Here is a 24,957-nt window from a genome sequence, read left to right on the forward strand (position 1 = left end):
CCATCCACAACCTTGGACGAGTAGTTGACCTTGGACGAGTGCTACACCACCTTGGACGAGTAGTTGACCTCTCTAAGCTTTGATGTTCGTGTTTAGAAATGAAAATAATAATGCCTCCCATTAAAATTTCTCGCAGTTCTGGAAGCTGGAAGTCTGAGATCAGGGGGGCGGCACAGTCAGTCTCTGGTGAGGGCTCTCTGCCTGGCTTGCAGACGGCCGCCTGTCCCTGTATCTTCTCTAGGAAGGGAGGGAATGAGCCCTCTGGTGTTTCTTCGTATAAGGACACTAATCCTATTGGATCGGGGCCCCGCTCTTATGACCTCGTTTAACCTTAATTACTTCCTCAGAGGCCCCATCTCCAAACACAAGCACACGGGGTCAGGCTTTCAACATGTGAATTTTGGTGGGACACAGACATTCAGTCCACAACACTGACATATGCAGCTGACCCTTGTGCAAGCATAGGTTCGAACTGTGCGGGTCCACTGACACGCAGAGTTTTTTCCATAAACACCTTCCAGTACTTACATGTATCTTCTCTTCCTTACGAGTTTCTTAACAACATCTCCTTTTCCCTAGCTTAATTCATTAGAAGAATACAGCACTTAATACATACAACATACAAAATATGTATCAATCGGCTGTTTACGTTACTGGTAAGGCTTTCTGTCAACAGTAGGCTATTAGCAGTTAAGTTTTGGGAGGGGGGGGGGTGTCAAACATTATATGTGAATCTTTGACCGCGTGGAGGGTTGGTGTCCCCAACTCCTGCTTTGTTCAAGCGTCAACTCTGGTCACTGCGCAAAGAGTCGATAAATAGGCACGTAAAGGTAGTAAGTGGTATTCAAAGCGAAGAAGCCAAGGTCAGGAGGTAGGCACGCCCACGTGGGCACCGCGTGTCCACAGCTGTGCTCAAACTCGAACCCAGGTCCCCGGGCTCAGTCCGGCAGGCACGGGGACCCCGAGCTACTCTCTGTGTCATTCGCAAGGTTGGCCCAGAGATTGGAAGGATCTAAGCGACAGGAAAACGAGAGCCCAATTCTTGAATTTGGTGACACCAGGGGATTCCAAAGAACCTCAGCTCAAGACCTGGTCCTCCTGCCCTTCTGCCATCAGACAAGCCCCCCAGCCGCGGGGAGTGAGGCTCGTGAACACGGCTGGCATGGGGAGGCTGACCGTGTGGCTGTGTCTGCGTGTGCCTGACCCAAGGCTGGTTATAAACTGCCTCTTACCAGGGCCTTTACAGCCGACTCCTGCATTTCCCAGAATAATCTCGCTCATTACGATGCCGGCCGACTTTACAAGCCAGCTCATTTTTCTTCCCTTTGTCTCAAATTCCAATACCCTGCCCTTTTCACGAGATTTCTAAGAGAGTAGTTCACAGTGCCCATTTGGGGGGGGGGGGCAGAAACGTCCCCAGAGGGTGAGCGGTATCTCAGCCTGAGTTTAAAAAAAGGAAAAGAAAAAAAAAAAAAGATGAAGGAAAGAGCTTTGTCTGCTAAATCTCCCCATTTTGGAATCAAATGTTATTTAAAATTCAGGACAAATTCCCGGCTCTCTTGCTGACAAATTCCACACAAGCACAGAGCAGAGGGGAGAGGGAAATGAGAACGGCGAGGTGGGAGGTGCCTAAGCGCTCCTCATTAAATGGTCATTAAGTGAGCACCTTCTGTGTGCCTGATCCTGCACTGGGTGCCGGGGATACCGCGGCCAGCTCAACAGACGCTGTGTCTCCCCGGGGGCTTAACGCCTGGTGAAGGAGACCGACAGGACCAAACAGCCACCCACGTTCATAATCATAAGCTGGGGCAGGTGCCGTGGGTGAAAAGCGTGCATTCCTAGGAAAGCACGTAACCAGGACTTCATCGAATCAGGGATCGGGGGACATTCCCTGGGAGGGGGGTGACATTAGGTCTAGGACCTAAAGCATGATGACGGGGTCATCCAGGTGGGGAGGAGCGGGACGTCTTTCAGGAGGTACGAACAGCATGAGCGAAGCCCTGGGGCCAGAGGGAGCCCCAGTGTTTTGGGGGGACCTGGAAGGACACCAGCATTCTGAGATCCTCTGCGAGTGACAGAGGAGGGGCCGTGAGCCAAGTGACGCAGGCAACGGTGAGGTCATGCTGGATCTTCTTGCAGCCCCGGTGAGGCCCCAAGAGCCCTGTTCCCTCTGAACAAGAGGGAACCGTTGAGGGTTTTAGAAGGAAGAGTAACCTGTAATGTGAATTTGCTCTGGCCACTGAGTAGGAGACAGACGGGATCAAAGCAGAAGCACGCGGGAGCCGGGCAAGAAGAGTGGCAACTTAGGCCTCAGTGTTGGTGACAATGGAGAGAGGTGACAGGTTCTAGGGAATATTCCTGATGGTGTTATCAGTACGGCTGCAAACACAAGCACAAATTCTTCCCTTTCCTGTATCCAGAGAGTCCCCGGCCCCACGGATGCATGGTTTAGCCACAAGACCTTCCCTGGCCAAAAGGACAAGGGCGAACGTGATGCAGAGATTTGAACGGTACCTGTGCCCCGGGGCTTGGTCTTTCTTGCAGCTTCGGGGATCTCGTGATCGTGGCATGAAGAAACCCGGGCTAACCTGCGCAAAGGTGACACGTGTGGAGTCGCCCCGACTCCCCAGGCCAGCATCGTGCAGATCACCAGACGTGTGCGTGTGCCATCCGAGATCACCCAGCTGCCAGCCAACAGGCCAAGTGGGCGCAGAGGCGTGAGCGGGCCCAGCAGAGGTCAGCTGGTCGCGCCTAGACCAGAGGTGCCCGGCCAACTCAGAGAATTATGAGCTAAACAAACGGACGTCATTTTAAGTCATTACATTTTGGAGGTGGTTTGGCTAAGTGACATATGGATGTTTATGTCTGCTTTCTCTGGATAAAACATAAGGTAAAGGAGGAGTAAGACCTTATCTTTTTCTAAAGTTTATTTATTTTGAGACAGAGAGAGAGACAGAGAGACAGAGTGGGAGACAGGGGCAGAGAGAGCAAAGAATCCCAAGCAGGCTCCACACTGTGGACTTGATCTTGCAAACTATGAGATCGTGACCTGAGCTGAAATCAAGAGTCCAAAGCGTAACCAACGGAGCCACCCAGGTGCCCCAAGACCTTGTCTGTCTCGTTCACCACTACTAACCCCCCAGGCAAATAGTCGACACTCAACGAGGATGTACTGAATAAGGGAATGAAGAAGTGAATACACGACTATCATCTATTTGGTTTCCCCCGAGAAAGATTTTCTGTGTCAACCCCAGGACTTCTCTCCCCCCTCCATTAGCAGCTGAGGTTCAGACACTCCTGGGTGGAAATTAAATTCATATTCCTCCTTTGCAGAGAGCTTCCATGTGTGAGGTTGGCATGATACTAAACACCGAGGACAAGCCGGGAAAGGCATATTCTCTACCACGAACGTGTTGACCGTCTGGTAGAGGACATGGGCACAGAGAGAAGCAACCTCTCTGGCCTGTTGCACACTTGCTACGTCCCAGGCACCTGACACGGTGTTTCCATAACAACCATGGGAGGAAGGCACTGCTGGTGTCCCTTTTATAAGGATGAGAAAACTGAGGCAAGGAGAAGTTAAACGATCTCCCTGATGGGATAGAGCCGGACTCAGACGCAGCTCAGTCACTTTGCTCTAAGTGATATGTGGACAACAGAGCTGTACGAAGGAGGTATTCCTTTTGCCTGGGATGGGAAGGTCGGAGCAGCAACGAATGGGTCAGAAAAGGTTTCACGGACATGCTGATTCTAGAAGGAAGAACGAGGATTCCCCACGTCAACAACAGCACGAAGGCATTCTGGGCTGAGAGCACAGAGTGCTGACCCCGGACATGGGGCAGCGCGTGGTCGGCCGGGGACTTCTGAGCGGCACGAGTGACCAGAAAAAGAGGGGTACGAGAGTAGCCGTGAGACCAGCCTGGGAAGGGCGATAGGAGCCAAAGAAGGCTGCAAGGAGGGCCACACTCCCTCCGAGGGCCCCTCTGCCACCCATCCCCCACTGACGCCAGCTCCCAGCTGGTCCTGAGAGAGCAGCGTCACCCCAGATGGAGAAGATGTGGCTTCTGATCTCAGCTTTGAGTGCTTGCTCCGTGGTTTCAGGAAATTCAATCACTTGCCCACTCCGGGGCTCAGTTATCCCCTCTATGCACTGAAAATGTAGGGCGAGAGCTAAGAAATTTCTACATATTGAGTACCTATTATACACTAGGAGGTAGTTATCTCAGATTTCATGTGAGGATTGAATAGGTTAATGAATATTAAGTGATTAGCATAGTGCCAGGTACGTAGTAAGTGCTCAATAAACACTAGTCATGACTATTGCTGGTGTCATTTCAGCCAATTGTCAGAGTAACCTTATGGGTGATAGTCAATGTCGATGACTCTAGACGTACACGGCCTGGATCTAAATCCCAGCTCTGCTGCTTTCTTGCTGTGTGACTTTGAGCAAGTTCCTTAAGCAGTCTGGGCCTCAGTTTCCTTGTTTATAAACCGGGGATCACAGTGGCGTTTATCTTCTTGGGTCATTTAAAAAAAAATTTTTTTATGTTTATTTCTTTTTGAAGGAGAGAGAGAGAGAGACAGAGCATGAGGGGGGAGGAGCAGAGAGAGAGGGGGACACAGAATCCGAAGCAGGTTTCAGGATCCGAGCTGTCAGCACAGAGCCCGATGCGGGGCTTGAACCCGTAAACCATGAGATCATGACCTGAGCCGAAGTCAGAGGCCCAACCGACTGAGCCACCCAGGCATCCCCCCCCCCCTTTTTTTTAATTTTTTTTTTCTTGTTGGGTCATTTTAAGGATTAAGAGGTAATGCTTATAAAATGTTTCATTTCTACAACCAGGCACCTGCTAATAAATGGCAACTATTATCAAATGCTCCGTTTTGCAGATAACAAAGTTGAGGCTCGCAGAGGCAATGAAACTTGCTCCAGGTAGCACACCTAATAAACGATAAAGCTGATATTTACCCAGGGAAAATTCTGCTTCCCTATCCTTGCTCCTCATTGGTGTTCCAGACGCCTCCGAAGCACCTTCCGACAACAGGAATACTGCTCAGAGCATTATGGCTTCTGACCAAAGTCATTGTAAAACTCCAGAATAAAGAATGACTTCTCCGGAAGAACTTTTAAATCCCCCAGAGAGGTTAGAATTAATGTATGTTCCTGATATACAAGCGTACCACATTTCCAAGTTGGTTTTATGAGGGGAAGCTCTAAACGCCTATGATTCGTAGGTGGTAAATGGTAACGACAAGGTATTAAACTTTGTGGGGGAGTGACTGCCAGAAACCCTCTCCGGAACGAGGCAAGATGTAAATAAATGAATACCTAAGGAAGGGAGCGGTGGTCAGAGCCCAGGCCTGGCTCCCACCCCAGCTCCATCACCAGCCTGCTGTGTGACCCAAGCGGGACGCGTAACCATCTCTGCATCCACACGTCCTTGTCAGTGGGACACTTGTGAGAGCAAAAGGGGGCGCAATTAATAATTACACCAGATCCTGGGGACGCTGAGACTGAATGCCTTACCTACGAAATGCTGAGATCGTTTTGGAAGGGCCTTTCCTGCTCTGTCGTTTTATGAAAAAGACTGTTTCGGGGCACTGTTCCTGTCCAGGTATCGGAGATGCTCTGGAATGCCAGTAGCCCAAGGAAGAGCCTTTTCAGCGAAATGCAGCAGGTCAGGGAGAAAGCTAGGCTGCTTCTGTTTTGGGTGAAGCAGAATCGTGATGGATAAATGAAAACAGGAAACAGGAGGCGACGCGACGGCAGATCCTCGAATCTCCGTAACGCCATCTCGAGCTGATCACGCGGCTCGCCCTGCCATTTCTCCCCATCCGTCAGACCAACAAAACAGGCCAAAAGGTGAAACGCCTGTAGCACGACAGGAACTCACCACCTTGAACGCTCGCCGTCCCCAGGTCGGAAGTGTCCTGACACAGCTAACCTCATCATCTGTGGTGCCCTGTGTCTTCCAGATTTTCTTGGCCCGCTGGTCCATCAGACATGACTTGGATCCTAATCCTGAGCTACCCAGATTGGCAGTCTACGCAGGCCAAGTAGATGAGATAATGACTCAGCTGTCTGCTTGGCTCTTAGGATCTGGTTGCCGGGAAAATCCTGGAAAGATCTATTTCCAAACATACCTACCATCTGTTTGACTCGAACGTGAGCTGCCTGTCGAGAAGCCCGTGATCCTACCTGGTGACTCCAGTTATCAGAAGAGTCTGGAGCTTGGTCACCTCGGAGGCATCTCTTTGAGACTTCCTTTCCCTGATTATGGTACAAGAAGCCTCTTACACTCGACACTAGCTCGAAAGAACAAGGGCTCTCAACCAGAAACACTTCATCTCCCGCTAGATTTCGGCTCCGGCATTTGATAGGATCATTCTTTAACAGAGCTGCATTTCTACCCCACATCAGAGATGATTGAAGGCAGGGGAAAATATTCCTGTGAGAAATGGGGGTTTTCAGTCAAGCAAACAGAACTCTGAGGGTGATTGGTTTAGAGGGACAGCCTGGCCAGCAAACGGAGAAATGAACCTTGTCTCTGTGAGACGCCGGCCAAGGTGCCTAACCTCTCTGGGGCTCTCTCTCCTAATCCGCTCTTCTAGACTTCCGGGTGGCTCAGAAGGAGGATAGGCGATCAAGTGCTCAGCAGCTCCAAACTGCCGGTTCATATGTAAATGATGAGTATCTTCCAGGATGTAAAGTGTTTCTTTAAAGGTTGCCGCAGATCAATTATTCTCTCCCCTCGTCCAGGACTGACAAGGTTCCTAAATTCCACATTCTGCAGATGCTGACTGACGGTTTTCGATTGCGTTTCTTTACAGTAAGGAATAATCCTGCAGCGTTTGGCCTCCCTCAAAGGAAAAGCTGGTTCCCTGGGCGTCAGGGGCCGGTAGAAGGCTCAAACCTCCATTTGGGGGCCTGATGTCCAGGAGGGTGGAGTGTAGAGAGTTGAGGTCTCGTTTTGTCAAATGGGGTTCGGAGCCCACGGCCGCCCTTCAGGTGGACTTGTGGCTTGAAACACGGATTTGTTTCCAGGGGGAGGGGTTGTTTGTTTTTTCTTTTACTCGTTCTCCTTAACTGAAAAGGGAATGATGGGTAACTCTTCTCCTGCGTTCCTTGAGGGAATAATCTGCACCAAATGTATCCCTTTATGGTGTCAGTCCATACGTGCCTCCTAAATGCTCTGTTCGCTAGAAATCGTTACGATCAGAAGAATAATCCCCGTATATATCCGGGCCCCTAAAGGCATCCCCAACTTCCAGTGGGGGTTGATCCTGACTCCACGCCCTGAGAGAGAGACCCTTCTGATCTTTTCCCCTAAATCTGGCGAGGATCAACAAAGAACGTGTGAGGGCTGCCTTCCCCTCTCCTCCGCCTCCCCCCTGGTGCCCAGATGGGTGCTGCAGCTGTGTGCACCTGCAGCAATCAAGAAGGCAGGCAGTAAATCCTGGCTGTTTGGTTGGCGCCTCTGGGTGGGGATGGTCTGTGAAGTTATCGGGAGTGGTGTCAGCTTGTAGAAGCTGTGTTCTCCCTGCAGGAGTGGGAAGATTAAGCCCGCTCTCTCCATCTGCTTTTGAACAGCTCCTCTTCTCTTCCTCTGCCCCCTCAGGCTGAGCATCCTTGGACAAGTTGCTTTGCCTCTCTGAACCACCTACCTCTCCGGTGAAGTAGGGATCCTGATTCCTGCCCCAGAGGGCTGCTGTGAGAAACAGAGGAGATAATGATGAGAGGTACCCAGCTGTATGCCTGGCACATTTTAAAGGCACAATATAAAGTAGCTATTAGGTTCTTCATCAGCAGCTGATGAGAGGGTAGATAGGGGATTAGGGACGATAATGTATGTAAAGTACTTTAGATCGCGTCTGGCACCTAATGAGCACTCCAGAAGTGTTGGCTATTATTAGTGGAGATAAAGACATGTGCATTGCAAAAATAATAATAATGCAAAGTGGGAAAGGATTAAACAGAAGAGTACAAGGAGTTTGCAGCTAAATCAAAGGAGAAAGAGGCAGCAGCTTCTGGCTGAGCAAAAAGGGTCAGTGTTCCTCCCACTTCCCCGATGATAGGAATCATTTGGGGTTCTTGCGAAACACAAATCCATCAGTGATGGCCCACGCCTGATCTGTAGGTAAGGGGCTGGAACGTGAGCTGCGGAAGCCATACATTTAACAAGCATCCCGAGATCTGTATCATGAAAGAAGTTTGGAAAACTCTGGAGTGAATGGCATTCGGGCCGGGACTTGCCAGCCAGGTGACAAAATAGTTACCTCCGACTTTCTCTGAGAACGAAGCACGGTGCGCACACAAGACGCCAGTCATTATACACATTACAAACATTGTAAACATATACACATGAGATCGGTAGGTATCACTAGACCCATTTTGCAGATGAGAGAACTGAGATTCAGGATGTTGAAAGGACCTGCTCCGAGTCACAGGTGAAAGTGCCAGTGGCAAGATTCAAAGCCAGTCCTGCCTGATTTCAATGTCTGCATGCTTTTCACTAAACAATCCTCTTTAGAGGTTAGCATGTGTAGTGAGGGGACATTCCCTCATCTTGTAGAAGCAGCCTGAGCCAACGCCTGGTGGCGGGGGGGGGGGGGGGCGGGGGAGGGGAAGCCAATGTTAGAGAAATGGCAGAAATAGGAGTGTGCTAGTGTAGCTGGGTATTAGAGTAAGCAAAAGGCAGTCATGGCAGAGAGGGTAGGAAAAGTAGGCTGGCCTGTATTGGGGTCCACATGAAGCTGCTGTTACAAAGAGATCCCCAAAGCGCAGGGGCTTAAATAAAATAGCAGGTGGTTTCTCCCTCACACGAATGACCCACAGTGCGTGTCCCAGGGCCCCACAGGGTAGGAGTAACACAGCAGCTGTGATGCACACAGTTCCCCAGGGACCCAGGACGTTGGGTCTGCTCAGCTGTCCATCCCTAGTCCATGGCAGCTGCCCCAGGTACTGCCGTTTCTGAGCCAGAAGGAAATGGAGACGTGAAGCCCAGGGAAGCCAGGTTTGCCTTTAGAAAATGGCCTGGAATTTACTAGAAATGGGAATGGCGCTCACCTCACTGCTGCTCACCCTCCATTGGCCTGAACCTAGTCACACGATCACACCTACCTGCAAGGGAAGCTGGGAAATTTAGTATCTAGCCGGGCGGCCATGCACTCGCCTGAACTTGCCAGGGGAGATGGTTGAAGGAAATGATTCAAAGGAAAAAGGGGTGAATGGATACCGGCGATCTCTGTTACAGGGCCATGTAGGGTTAGAACGTACCAAAAGCAGTTACCCAGTGCTTAGTTTTTGGCAGGAACCTTCTAAGCGTTTTGTCTGCATTAACTCAGTTAATTCTCACAACTGACCTGAATGCTAGGATTGAGGGCTCGCTCCAAGAATAAAGCCCTTAACTGGCATACGTAAGGATGGAGCATTTTTGAACAAGAGGGTTGGGCGTATAGCCCTTGGTCGCATTCTGATTGTCTAGTCAAGGGGTTCATAGCAGGGACACCACAGTGGATCCAGGCCTAGGAGTTTCGAAGGCTTTATAAGCCCAGCCCTACAGCCCTTTCATTCCAGGGCCTTTAGCCACAAACCTCTTTGTCCGTCTATAAAATGAGGCACGGGAATGGTTGGTTTCCGAGGGGTCCTTGACTCTGCAGTCCTATGTCATGGCCAGAGGCCTTCCCGTGAGCCTGGCGTTACAGGGGAGAAGGGAGAAGGCAGACAGGTGGAGAGAAACAGTGGATTCCCATGGGACGACCACAGGACAAGAAGAGCCCACCTCCACAGGACGGGTGGATGCCATCTATAATCCCGTCACTGGGAAGGCACAACGGATGATGAAGAGAATGGCGTGCCTCCCACCAGAGGTGTCCTTGGATAAGACCTAATGTCATCAAAGAAAGGAATCAAAGTTTCCAAATGTTGGGATTACATAGCAATTTCAACCCAAGGCTTATTGTGACAATATAAAGCCAGATCTATCAGAGTCGGTGGGAGGCTTTTCGAAATGAAAGGAAGGAGAAACTGGGAACTGGGAAAAAGCCAGAGCGGGAATCAAAGCTCTGCGACCGGAGCAAGGTGGCAAGGGGCTTCAGGAAGCATGGTGAAACGGGAGAGGGCAGCAGGTGCTCAGGTCACTGAAAGGCTCCCGTGCACCTCGTCGCTAAAACTCACCACATCACCTCCGGTGCCACCTGCACGGCCGGCGTCTGGATTTGGGTCCATCACGTCGGCCTCCACTGAAAGGAGCCCAGGCGGCTCTGCACAGGACTGAATCTCGAGGCAGGGTCGAGGCAGGCCATAGACCTGCCATTTTCAGGAAATGAGATGTCAGTGATGGTGTTCAGGAAGACGAAGAGGGAGGGCCGAGGAAGGGCTCCCCCAGACAAGTGGCTCATACTCGGGCAAGCTGAACGAGAAAACAAAGAGGGAAAAGCACAGTCAGCAGAAACCAAGAGCTGCCGGGGCCTGGTAACGGTGACGGCTGACACTTCTGTGCCGGATCCCGTGCTGAATCTCAACCCATCTAGGCCACACGGCAACCCGGAAAGTCCACGTGCTGGGGTGAAACCCTCCTTTGCATAGTAATCAACCGGGGTCCGAGAAAGTTAAGTCATACGTCCCAGGTTGCACCGTAACAGCCAGGATTCCAACCCAAGGAGCCCGACCCTGAAGGCTTGTTTCTTAACCACCGGCCGTGCCGCAAAGTAGCGGGTGCAGAAGGGGATAGCGGGGGCCCAAAAGCCCCACGTGGGCCTCCTATGTTGTTTACAGAAACACGGTGTATCAGGCAACCCACAGTTCCCAAACACAGAGGGCAGGAAGTGGGGACAAGGGCACCATTAGAGAGTGACTAAGGGGAAAGTAAGGAAAAGTAGCTGGAGTCGGTGGGGCTTCAGAAGGTGCAAAGCGGGCCACGAACTCGAACGGAGACTCGGCATTAAGTGAGAGGTGAGTGACGCCTGGGTGAGGCCTAGAAAGCTGTGTCCTTTCTGGCTCCCGAGGCGTGGTGGGCTTTGTGGCGGCCTAAGAGGGTTTCTTGGCCTCAGCCTGAGCTCTGCCTTCAAGCTGGTTCACTCACCAGCTGGATGGGAGCTTGCGGCCAGCTCTGGGGGCGGCGTGTGGAGAGGGGTAGCACGCTACCGGGTGCCAGGGGGAGTCTGAATCCTGCCCCCCAAACACGCCAGCTGGTGAGATCTTGGACAAGTCTGCTGGCAAAACCACGCGTCTGTTTCCTCATCTGCAAAACGGGGGTGATCGCAGAACCCACTTTCAAGGGCCGTTTCGAGGGTCCACTGAGATGACACAGGTAAATCACTCCAGATAATAAAATAAGCCAGAGCCCTTCTTTGTGGGCAAGCCCAGCTAGGCTAGCTCCTCACGCCATGCAGGAGCCCCTTTGGGAGAAAAAGCAAGCGAGGGCGACTGAAAATCGATGCTCTTGTTGGATTGTCAGAGGCCCGCCCGTCTTCTCTTAGAGAACATGAAGAGATAAATCCACAATTCACACGTGGTTTGTATCCTATAGTTTATCCGACTTAGCCCTTTGAGGCAAGCCCATACCCACTTTATAGACGAAGAAACTGAGGTTCCGAAATGGGAAACAACGAGCCCCAGGTCACACAGTAGGATGGCACCAAGTTGCAGAGCCAAAACCCAGGTCTCCTGTTGCAAGGCCAACAGTCTCTCTGGCCTGTGGGGCGTCCTGGGCCCCCTCCTCTGTCCCCTCCTGCAGCCAGACAGGACCAAACAAGCCCCATCTCAGCCGTGCTGAGGGCTGATGTTCTGCTTTTTGTGGGGATGATTATCATAAACATTAATATCCACAAAGGTCAGAGATGCTTTCTGTACTTGATTATTCTTTAATGTGACAGTTTCAAAATAATGTTTGCATATTGTGTTGATTGGTTGCTGTGGTTGGAGCAGGGGGCCCAGAGTTAAATTTAAAAAGACGGTGTTAGCAAAGGATGAACACACACGCACCTAGGGTGTCCGTCTTGTGTGATGTTTGTTTCTTCGGGTTGTATACCTCCAAGAGGCGTTGTGGATGCGTGCAGTGCCTTCTATGTGTACTTTAAAAAAAAATTTTTTTTATGTTTATTTATTTTTGAGAGAGAGACAGAACGCAAGCAGGGGGAGGGGCAGAGAAGAGAGGGCGACCCAGACTCCGAAGCAGGCTCCAGGCTCGGAGCAGTCAGCACAGAGCCCCATGCGGGGCTCGAACTCAGGAATGGTGAGATCGTGACCTGAGCCGAAGTCGGACGCTTAACCGATGGAGCCGCCCAGGCGCCCGTTTGTACGTGTACTTCTATCATGTGGTTTGAGCGGTGGGTGGGTGTGTGTGTGTGTGTGTGTGTGCGCGCGCGTGCGCGCGCGCGCTTCTGCCTGTGTGTATTGTGGTTACTTGTGCGTTGGAATGTGACTCAGCATTGCCCACAGGAGTGCCTTGTGAGCACACGTCCGCGTGCCCATCAACTGCGCGAGCCGGTCGTGTTACCTGGGGGCTCTAAGGCCCTGCTGCGCGCGCCTTGAAGGCTGTGGTCTGTGAGTGGATGTGACCTGTCCGGGGAGAACGTGTGCGGCCCAAGCGTACACACTGCGTGTGCCTTGGTGCAGAGTCTGTCTCCCGCGGGTGAACATACGGCGTGTCTGAGTGTGTTCGGGGTTTGCAGGCTGTGTTCTAGATCCGCGCGGCTGCAAGTGCCCGGGCTGCGGCCGTGTGTCTGGATTGCGCGTGTGCCTGATGGGTGTGCGCGCGCGCATGCTCACGTATGTGCCCGGCATGACTTCTTCCCCGGGGCCTCTCTGTCTCGAAGTGAGTCCCACGCCCCACCCCCTCCCCCCACCCCCGCCGCCGCCCCCGAATCCCGACTCCTCCCTCCGGCCCCCTTGGTACTGGCGTCTGGTGGTTATTAGCTGGTCAGACGTTTTTATCTCTTCAAAATATCTGATGGCTCATACTTAGCTCAGTAATCACAGGAATGGGCCTCAGAGACATCACTTACGCTGCAGCCTCCACAAGACCAGGAGAACTTGTGTCCCTCTTACCTATTAGTCACTGGAGATAAAGGCTCACCAGCAAACTAGCTGCTGTCCCAGCCGAGTTAACCATTTCTGAGCCAGCGTGAGGTTTTCTTTGGAGAAGCTGGGAATATCGTGCAGACCGCGGCGGGAACATGAGGGGCTGGAGCTTCAAAATACCCCCTTGGGGCACCTGGGTGGCTCAGTTGGTTAGGCGGCCAACTTTGGCTCAGGTCATGATCTCATGGTTTGTGAGTTTGAGCCCCACATCAGGCTCTGCACTAACAGCTTCAGATTCTGTGTCTTCCCATCTCTCTGTGCCTCCCCTGCTCATGATCTGTGTCTCTCTGTCTCTCAATGATAAATAAATGTTAAAAAAATTAAAAAAGAAACCCAATTCCACTTTCCAAATACAGTAAAACCTTGGTCTGCGAGCGCAGTTCATCCTTGGAATCCAACGCTCTTGTATCATCAAAGCGAAATTTCCCCATAAGAAATGGAAACTCAGATGACGCGTTCCTCAACCCCAAAATATTCATATAAAAATGATCGCAGTGCCGTCATATAATACAAGCTAGGAAAATACAAAGCATAAAGAAAAAGAAACAAATGAACGTGCCTTTCCCTTTGAAAACCTTCGTGGCTGCTGTGAGGGAAGCCAGAGAGAGGAGGGTTATTGTGTAGGACGACTTTCACTGTCACCAACGGAATCACTGCTCTCTATTGGCTCAATGGAATCTTCTTCTTTTCGCGCAACTTTAACAAGGAACCTATCCGATGACCTAGAATGCAGCAAAGCATTCCTAAGCTTACCCTTCTATGGAAAAGCAAAGGACGGTCCATAGGTGCTCTGAAGTGACAAAAAATACACTAGTGTCCATCGTGGGCACCTTCCAACGTTCTGAAAAATCACTGATTTCTGCCAAACATCATGGCCTGAGACCAAGCAACCAAGCATGGGAGATGATCACCCACAAAACTACAGAGAGAGAGAGAAAGAGAGAGAAGAACCATTTGGCTCAGTTGTGAACATGTGCCGTCCAGCATCAGGTACTATTCGAATGGCAAGACATCGCTCATTTATCACGTTAAAATGTATCCGAAATGTTTGGCCATCTGGCGGAACACTCACAGAGCAAGTTACTGGCACTCCAAGGTTTTACTGTACTCCAGAATAAGATTTTTAGGCTCAACCATTGTTCCTCAAACGGAATGCTGCTGGCATTCGGGGGGGGGGGCGGGGGGGGGAGGGGGGTGGTGCAGGGGACCTGCGTTAGTAAACGAGAATTCTCTGCCTAGTGCGGGGCGTCCAGCCTGCCCAGCCCCACCCATTAGGTGCCCGATGCCTTTTGTGTGTCCCCATCAGAATGTCTGCAGAATGTCCCATTTCCAAGTGGCCCTGGAGATACGGGGTAGTGCCGCCCTTCGGCAAACTACTGAGCTAAACCAAGGAAGTGTGAAATGATTAGAGGCTGAAAGGACTTCAATGACAGCTCCATCATCCTGCGAGAGGGTGGGGTGGGGCATCTCCATTCAACAACACGCAATGATGTAACACACAACACAATCACAAGCAGTGCTCTGGACGCCAGCTGGGTGTCCTACGATTCAACTCCGTTCTGACCCTACCTACCGGGAGACAGTATCATATCCTACAGGGCGAGGGCTCAGCCCTACAAGAACTGCCCTGCCCCCAACACTTCAGCCCCTTGGGAGTCAGGGGGTGGGACCAAAATTGCCAATTCTCTAATCCTCTGGTTGGTTTTCCTGGCAACCAGCCCCCATCCTTAGGTGTGGTCCCAGGCCGCCTCATTAACATAACAAAAGACACCTTGATCTCTCTCTCTCCCCACTCAGGAAACTCCAAGGGCTTCTGGAACTCTGTGTCAGAAATGAGGACAAACACCAAATATATATTTCATATTATAAATCACGATATCACATCAGGGATGCAGAAGAACTAGGTCACCTTAATTGTATTAAAAAAAGAAAGAAAGAAAGAAAGAAAACAACAACAATGATAATGCTGTGTGCCCGGTGCTACGCTGAGTGCCCTGTACTACCCAGCGGGACCCTAAAGAAGACGTGTTATGCTTTTGATCTTTGCAGAAGATGAAATTGAGGTTTCAGAGCGGTGGGGCGTCTTGTCCCAGCTCACGCAAGCGGGACCCCACTTTCTAATCCAAGCACTCCCACACCATGGTCTGCGTGCTCCATCAGACCCTGTTCCTGAAGACCCCAGGACTTCTTAGGATTCTGAGTCACCACACAGTTTTGGCTTCTGGGTCCTGGTTTCATTGAGAGTGGCATCCCCTGTGGCGATGTCCATCCCCTGGCTGTACCGTCTCACCCAGACAACAAACCTCTCTCCTCGGAGTTAGCCTGGGGGAGGGGGGGTGATCTGTTTCTCCCCAGAGCCAGGGCCAGACCACAGGGTACCTGACTATGACCCCCCTGGATGGCTCTTGTCACTTTATCACTTTACCTACTGCCCTCACTGGGCAGAGAAATGAGGCAAAATTCCCTCTCTCTCTCTCTCTCTCTCTCTCTCACACACACACACACGTACAGGTGCACATGCACATGTGCATGCACAATTTCTCATTCCATCAGTGCATCAGCATGCTGGGGCTCCCTGATTGTAAATATTCACTGCAGACCCTTTTATCTACAAGACCTCTCTACGGTTCCCTCCCGGGTTCTCAGCTCGGAGCTGCCCTGTGTCTGTCCCCAGGCATCTCCGCCTTTTCCTTGGGAGTAGTGATGATGGAAGGTTATGGGCTGCCTTTCTGCGGCTTCCTTCCTAACCACTGTCTCCTGAAACCCGAGTGCAGCGGGAGCTGGGGCAGTGACAGGCCCGGTCTGGCCCCTCCAAGGGGTGCCCGAAGCCACACCTTTCCCCAGAGGAAGGGCTCGAAATCCACCAGCCCACCAAGCGTGGAGGTCATGGACAACGCTGTCTTTACGGAGGGCCGGGTTTGAACGTAAACAGAAGAGATCCTGTCCAGAAGGTACAAAGAAAAATTCACAAATGCTCCTGAAATGGGTTATTGGCACGCACATGGACAGGTCCCTTGAAGAGAGCTTCCGGAAGCAAGAGACAAAAAGCGTGGCCTCCTGATAGAACCTACTAGGGGCCAGATGATTTGCCTTTAGCACCTCACTCATCAACAACACTCAATCCTAGCCTGAGATATACCATTACTATCTCTGTTTTGTAGATAAGGAAACAGAAGCCCAGAGGGGCTGAGCCATTAGCTTCTGGGTCACATGGCCAGCAAATGGCAGAACTGGGACACTCCCAGCATTCTTCCATTCTTCCAAAGGCAGAGCCCAGAGGAGTCCAGGATGCCGAGCTGTTTTATTGAGGTCACAGAAGCCGGTGTGGCAGGAGGGCTACAGGCCCACCTGGGGGAAGGCAGGCGCTGGCTGCCCGGATCCGCCCCCCCCCCCCCCCGCCCCCGTATTCCCATCAAGGGTGGTTATTCCGACCTTCTCGACTCCTCTTCCTGGCATGCCCACCACCCCTTGCGGTGCTGGCGATTTTGCATCTGGAAAGTGCCTTGCGGTCCAAGACTTAAGCACTGAGTATGGGCCCAGGGCAGGTGAGGGGTGGGAGGGATCCGAAGAGGAACCCAACATGGCTTCTGCTATCAAAAGATGTAACAATGGGGACACAGAGGACAGCAAAGTGTGAGAGCCCAGTTGTTCCGTGTCCTTGAGGGCACTTGGTGCTTGCGGTCTTTTTAATTTTAGTCTTGTCGGTGGGTGTGGGGTAGCTTAACTGGTATTTCCTTGGTGGCTGATAAGGGGTTTGGAGATGCTTAGGGACCATTGTGAGCTCTTCATTTGTGTGCAAATCTCTTCCTCTTCAAGTCTTTTGTGACTTTTTAGTTAGTTTTTCCTTGTTGATTAATAGTTGGTTATATATCCCTATTACAGACCCTTTGTCAGATGTGAGTATTACAAACATCTGCTCCCAGTCTGGACTTTTCTCGCGTTCGCTGATCAGTGTCTTTGGGTAAACAAATGTTCTTAATTTTAATGACATTCAATTTATCATTCTTCTCTCTTATGGGTAGTGATGTTTACGTCCTGTTTAAGAATTCTTTACCTAGGGGCGCCTGGGTGGCTCAGTGGGTCAAGCATCCAACTTTGACTCAGGTCATGAACTCATGGGTCTCGACTTAGAGCCCTGCGTGGGACTCTTCTGCTGTCAGCACAGAGCCCGCTTCAGATCCATTGTCCCCCTCTCTCTCTGCCCCTCCCCCACTGGTTCTCTTTCTCTCTCTCTCTCTTTCTTTCTCAACAATAAATAAATAAGCTTTAAAAATAGTAAAGAAAAAGGGCCCCTGCGTGGCACAGTCAGTTAGGCATCTGACTTCAGCTCAGGTCATGATCTCATGGTCCGTGGGTTCGAGCCCCACATCGGGCTCTGTGCTGACAGCTCAGAACCTGGAACCTGCTTCTGATTTTGTGTCTCCCTCTCCCTCTGCCCCTCCCCCACTCACACTCTGTCTCTCTCTGTCTCAAAAATAAACATTTTTTTTAAATAAAGAAAGAAAATCCTTTACCTACCTCAAAGTTCTGAGGATCCTCTCCTGTGTTTCCTTGTCGACGCTCTATTGTTTTTTCCTTTCTCCCAGAGGTCTCTCATCTGCCTTGAATTAGAAACTTAGGTATGTGTTGGGAAGGAAGGGTCAAGGCTCATTTGTGTTCACAGGGGTATCCAACTGACCAAGTAAAGACCATCTTCCCCCCCACCGCCCCGAAAGACAATGATGTCTTTCTGGTAAACCGGGCGACCAAATACATGCAGGACGTCAAGTGACCAAATGTGAGTCCACTTCTGGACCAGTGGTATTTTAAGCCAATCCAAAAAATAAATAAACAAATACAGAGAATCTTAAAAAACACTGGGCTAGAAGTTGAGAAACCAGGATTTTGATGTTGACCCTGACGCGCACTTGCCGCTGTGCAGCTCTGGAGGAAGACGCCCCCTCTCTGAACATCCATTCTTGATGGCTAAAATGGCATCGCTCCTCCTGCTCTGGGATACAACGGCTCACCGCTTCCGGTAAGCCTTCCTACTGGAGCGGATCTTATCTCCAAGTGGAGTCCCGAGTGAGTCCAAAAGTGGTTTCAGGGAAATCTTTTGGAAGGGAAGAAAGAGGGAGAGAATGAATGGAGGTGTGGAGTCAGAACTTGGTGACGCGTCTTATTACCGTTGACACAGGTCGCCGCGGGCTTGGTGCCTTGTAGCATCACACGCGGAGGGTCTCCCATCTCTTGCTATAGACCAGAAGTCCTACTTGGCTCTCACTGGGCAGGTTCAAGTTGTCCTCAGAGCTTCATTCCTTGCTGGAGGCTCTGGTCTGAAAACCAAGTCCGCGCCTTCCCCAGCTTCTAGACACTACGTTCCTTGGCTCACGTCTCCCTTCTTTCCTCTTCGAAACCAGCTTTCTGACACTTCTTCCACCACCACATCCCTCTCTCTCTCTTTCCTCTCTCCCTCTCTCTCCTTCCCTTCCCCACCCCCCATTTCTCTGACCTTAAGTCTCCTCACTCCCGAGGGAGGGCACGTGTGATTAGGTTGAATTTACCAGATGATCCAAGACTATCTCTCCCAACTCAAGGCCCTTAATTTAATAGTATCTTCAGAATTATTGACCGGTTCCAGATATCAGGACTGGGACATCTTTGGGGGCCATTATCTGACCCGCTATACAAGCGAACGAGTCGTTAAGCTTACATTCGTTGAATAAATGAATTCATTGTCACCGTTGAGTGATAAATATTTGTTGAATTAAATTAGTCTTCATTTTCCAAATCCTGCTAACCTCCAAGTGGCTAATAAATTAAGAATTCCTCAGCGAGAAAAGACCCCGGAGGCGGAACCATGGGAAACGTTAGGGACCACTGGAGGCAGAGCCCAGAATTCTGGATTCTGCGTGTACTGAGGCGACTCGCTAGCTGGGTGACCTTAGGGGAGCCTCTTTACCTCTCTGATGCAAGTTCCCCCATCTTTGCACTGAGGATTCCGGACGACAATCCGGGGTACTCGCCTTCTAGTTCTCCAGGGACCAAGGCACGGAACAGAACTGCGTAAAGCAGCCAGGTGGAAGTGAAAAAGAGAGGAGCCGAGATCTTCGGCCGACTGGAGGACAATGTCCTGCTTAGAAAGCGTTCAAACAACTCGTCTGTGGCCCTCCCGGTAAAGTACTGTCCACGGGGCCAGGAGCCCCTAAACCCGCCGGTCTCTAACGCTGCCTCTCCCACTTCTAACATCTGCCGGCCTCTGCAAAGCTTCATCTTGCATGCATGCATGTTTTTATTCTCCCACCTTCAGCAGCGGGAAGGGACACATCGAGCCGAACCGAAGCATTTCTCTAACAAGATGGAGAAAAGAAGGAACCGAAGTGAAAAGATTGGGACCTTCTTCCCCCACCTCCAGCCCCCTCCCCAGCTTGCAAACATGCTGTTCTGAGGAGGTGGCCTCCCAGCCCAGCTGGGTTCAGCTTGGCCAAGGCTGGAAGGGGACCCAGAGCACCCCAGGCCTCATTTCCGAAGGTTGTTATTTCACCCCTGCTTCCCAGATAATGTAACTGAGTCACTCAATTGAGCATAAAATAGAAATGTGGCTTCTTATCTGCCTCAGACCTGACTTTACTATTTTCTTTCTGCAAAATACATTTTTCACTATCTTATCTTCTAATAAACAATCCTAGCTCGGCAGCCCGTGGCAATGGCGCTGAATGCATTTAAGAGACATATTTTTCCTCTCTCACTCCCTGCTTAAAGTCTTCTGTTTAAAAGCCTGCGATTTCCACCCCCCCCCCTCCCTTTTGGAAAAAAATATATATCCCATTTGTATGCCGTCTTCCTTTAAAGAACATACATATTTTTCATGAGTTGTTCTGATAGATCCCTCCTCATTTTCCCTTTAGCTCGCTTGGTCAGAATTAAAAGGACTTCCTGCCACAGTGATGGTATGTGAATTAGATGGAATTTAAGACCAGATAGGAGAGATCAGAGCAGCCCCTTTAAGAAAAGGGGCAGTTTCTAGAGGGGTCCGACCTCACAGGTCCTCCAAGATTGTGTGGTGGGCAGGACATATATTGATGAAAAACCAGCTATGAATGTTTAATGCCTTCTCTCAAATGCAGACTGTCGTCAGATGCACCAGACAGTGAAGCTTAAGCCACAGAGGAAAGGGGAGGAAAGTGAACCAACATTTACTGGCGCTTTCCTCAAAACAACCTTCTGAGAGAATGATCCCATTAGCAAAGAAGAGGACTCAGGCCCATTATTACAGAGGAGGAAACCAGGGTTCAAAGTTGCTAATGCACATCAGAAAAAGGGATTCGATGGTGGGTCTCCAAACACCACTTGGGGAATTAGAATCACACACACACACACACACACACACACACACACTCTCTTAAAAATGGCGATGAGGGGCGCCTGGGTGGCTCAGTCAGTTGGGCGTCCGACTTCGGCTCAGGTCACGATCTCGCGGTCCGTGAGTTCGAGGCCCGCGTCGGGCTCTGGGCTGATGGCTCAGAGCCTGGAGCCTGCTTCCGATTCTGTGTCTCCCTCTCTCTCTGCCCCTCCCCCGTTCATGCTCTGTCTCTGTCTCAAAAATAAATAAAACGTTAAAAAAAATTTTTTTTTAAAAATGGCGATGAAAGTCACTGGGGGAGACTGGCCTCCATTCTGTTAATTCCACGTCCCCACTATTTTATGCCGGAAAAGACAGGAAGTGACAGGTGTTTGTGGTTTTCACCTTCCAAGAGCCTTTACCTCCCCTGCGTTTGCAGTTTAATGTGTATTTATTTTTGAGAGAGACCGAGACAGAACGCGAGTGGGTGAGGGGCAGGGAGAGAGGGAGACCCAGAATTGGAAGCAGGCTCCAGGCTCCGGGCCGTCAGCACAGAGCCCGACGCGGGGCTCGAACTCACGAGCCGTGAGACGGTGACCGGAGCCGATGTCGGACGCTCAGCCGACTGAGCCCCGCGTTGGTAGTTTATACTCAGGATGAAACTCGGCCTCTGTCCCATCCGATGCCTGCGAATGCCACCACCTCATTCACACCCTCCAACGTGCCACACCCTGTCTCCCCGCTGAGGTCTTGACATGTGCATTTCCGGGAGTGCCTGCAATGCCTGCTCATCCTTCATATGCACGTTCAGAAGTTGCCTCCTCAGAGCAGCTTCCTTGGCCATCGTACCCCAGGTGGCCCCCTCGTTATTGTCTCTACAGCACCCCGCCCTTGCCCCTCACAGCGTGATTACAAGCTGTACATTTACACATGAGGCAACTGAGGCACAGAGAGCACCTTGCCGAGGCCAGAGCACAGGATTTCCTGTCTAAGGCTCCTGTTCTTCCTACTCAGCCACAAGGCCCCACATCTGAGCCACCGACCGTGAGAAAGGAACACCACTGATCGAAGAATTACATAAACGTCAACTTATCCCGGGTCGCGATTACGGTGGAAAATTATCTGATAAGCGTCCTCCATCTCCTCGGACTTTTGCCAATCGTAGGTCAAAGACTTTGCTGCAGAAGGACAAGGACAGCTCCCTAACCTGGTTGGACCTTGGGACAGTCCTGATTGGAGAGTCCTTCTGGAACAAGGTGGTCTACGTGCTTACTTTGCTCTCCCGCCCGGGGGCCCGTGCCTCTGGCTCAGCTGCCTTCAGCCCACACCTAGGCCTTTGCCAGTCTGAGAACCCCATTTCTCACTTGCAGCCCGGAGAACAGGATGAGGTCAGTAGGTCCTCCTGTTCCCGTAGGAAGCCAGAGAAGATTAATCTGTGGACAGAGACATGACGCCCGGCAGTGGAAGAGATTTATGACAGAGAGAAATCCAGGCCAAGGTCCCTGGTTTTTGTTTCCCTCTATCTGTCTTCTGACTACCGCAGAGCCCTGTGGTTGGAAAAAGTTCCAGAGGTCATGTGATCCAGCCCCCTGCCTCCTAAAGACCTTTGGGCAAAAAAAAAAAAAAAAAAAAAAAAAGATGATCGTCTGGTGCTCCGAAGCTTGCGCTCTCCACGGCTTTCTCCTCTACACAGTGCAAGCTAGATGAAGCCTCAGCATTTGAACCTGGCCTCTGAGGTCCCCAGCGATCTGGTTCCGTGCTGTCTAATCTCCTTCTGACCCCAACACAAACTCCGCTGCAGCCAAACTATTTCCTCTTGTCTCCCAACCTCCATCCACCTGCCTGTACTGTTAACTCCCACCTGGAGTGAGTTTCTTCCTGCTTTCGAACAACATTTCTTGCCATCACAGGTCTTTATCGCACAAATTCATATTAATGTGAGGGGGGTCTTCTCTTTGATTTGCTAAGTGTTTATGAGCTCATCACTTCTTGATGGCTTTAAGGCACAGTGATGACATATGGTAAAACCTTGGTTTGCGAGCATAACTCATTCCGGAACCACGCTCGTAATCCGAAGCGCTCTTATATCAAAGCGAATTTCAAGGACCATTGGCTCAGTTGTGATCATGTGACTTTCGGCATCAAGTTCTACCCATACTGCAAGACATCGCTCGTGTATCAGGTTAAAATGTACTAGAAACATTTGCTTGTCTTGTGGAACACTCACAGACAGAACAAGTTACTCACAACCTAAGCTTCCACTCATTTCTGTTTCTCGTGCACCAAAGGCACAAGACCCTTACGGTGTGGCGCTTGTCTCCCTAATCAACCTTCACACACAACATGCCCCTCTCTGCCTTTGCGCAATGCTGGTGCCTCTACTAAGAGAGCTCTTCTCCTTCTTCTCAGCCTGATAAACTCCTTATCCATCGAGGCAGAGGGGAAAAAACACTGCAAAGCTGTCATAGCCCAGGTACTATGCTTGGTTGGGCTTTGCATATATGATCTCAATTAATCTTTACCCAAATCCCAGGTTACCTCGCTAGTGTTACGTCCAGTCTGTAAATGATGATACTAAGGCTCAACGAGTTGGAGCCCATTTATATATTCATCTATTCGTTCAATCAACAGGTATTTAGTTCATATCTACCGTGTTCCAGGCACTCTACTGGGAGCTGAAAAATAATCCGGCTGAATTCAACCAATTCAGACCTTGTTCTCTCGAAGCTTATTATGATACGATACCAGCGTGACAGACTGTCTCCATCAATATTGCACCAGAACACAGTGTCACAAATGTAATGAGGGTTATCAAGGAGAAGCACAGAACTTTTACGAGCTTGCCCAGTCTGGGAGACAGAAAAGAGCTCTGTGGGAGGGGCACTTCCAGAGACCAGAATGACAAGCAGCTTTAATCTAGGCGAAGCGTAGGGGTAAGCTACCTCCTCGAAATGACAAAACTCCCCATTGGAGGCATTAGGAAGCTATCCCAAGTCTGTGCAACCCTAGGTCCTTTTGGTTTCTTTCTTTCTTTTTTTTCTTTAGCTTATTTATTTATTTTTGAGAGAGACAAAGAGAGCACACAGGGCAGGGACAGAGACAGAGGGAGGGAGAGAACCCCAAGCAGGCTCTGTGCCGTCAGCACAGAGCCCGATGGGGGGCTCGAACCCACAAACCACGAGATCACGACCTGAGCCAAAACCAAGAGTCGGATGCTCAACCGACCGAGCCACCGGGTGCCTCATCCTTTTGGTTTCAAGCACAGCACTGTGGCCTCTCTGAGAAGACCTCCCAGAACACCGACTCGAAGTGTTTGTGTTCCCTGGGAAGCCTGAGCCGAAGTCAGACCACATGTTGTCATGTGACACGAGGGAAGACAAGGTCTCTTCTCGGGGGTTACAAAAACACAATACTCTTGTATCTTAGTCAAGACACATTAACTGGTGTGATGGACCCAGAAAAATTAACCTGATGGGAGAGAGGGTCTTGGCAGGATTAACTCTGCTCGCAAAATCATTCACAGGCTTGGACTCTTTTCGTCTAGTGGCTTGGCCATTCCCTGGGGCCACGGAGGCTTCAGGGGGGTCCTCTTCACCTGGTTGGTTGATGAGCATGAAGAAAGTGTGGGGAAGGGGTGGACGGAAGGGCAAAGGAGAGGGCTGGAGGTGAGGAGGGGGATGCAGTGGGGAAGAAAGTGGGGAGCGTGGGGGATCACACAAGGTTTTAAGGGCCTGGACGTGTGCCTCATCATAGCCCACATTCCATTGGGCTACGGACCAATCTCGTGAACAGCCTTGGTCCTGGAGCGTGAGGCCAAGACTAGAACCCACGTATCCAGAACTGATCCAGGTGCTGGTCACGCATAGCGGGGTGCCACCATGGTGCGACGTGCTCTCACCCGCCCCGGACACCTGCTTTACCGTATGTGCCATGCAGCTATCCCAGCCACTCTTCCAACCTCTGCCATCCTGGGAAGCATGCCTTGGTTTTGTCAGACGCTCAAGGCTTGGCACCAGGGGATGTAACACCCAGATGGGCCACCCAGATGTCTTGTTCCGTACTTGTAGAGGCAGAGAATGTCATGGCTCTAGACCAGCCTCTTCATTTCACCAGTGAGGAAACTGAAGTCCAGGCAGAATTAGAGACCAGCCCAAGGACATACGTCTGCAAGATGGCCATGTCATCAAGCTCACCTTTGGAACTCACCTGTCGGGATGCTTATTAGACATGATAAATTTCTGAGAGCCAAACAGCTCAACGAGGAGACTTTCAGGCCTTCTGGAAGGAACAATTTGGGAGAAAGAAACCCTCACAGATCCCACGAAATAATTCTCCATGGGCTTTTCCATTAGCTCAGTGGTTCTCAATCCTTCCTCTGCCTCTTCCCTTGTAGCACGCCCAGCAATGGGCACGGTTCCAGAGGCAGCGACAATCCTGTAAGATCATCTCATCCGAGGAAACAACGGGAAAACAGTGAGGGCGAGATTAGAGCGATAACCTTGAACCCACTCAATACTTCGAAGGGGAAAAACTTTTGAACCTTTCCTCTTTA

This window comes from Panthera tigris, chromosome D4, assembly GCF_018350195.1.
Source record: "Panthera tigris isolate Pti1 chromosome D4, P.tigris_Pti1_mat1.1, whole genome shotgun sequence".
Taxonomy (NCBI): Eukaryota; Metazoa; Chordata; class Mammalia; order Carnivora; family Felidae; genus Panthera; species Panthera tigris.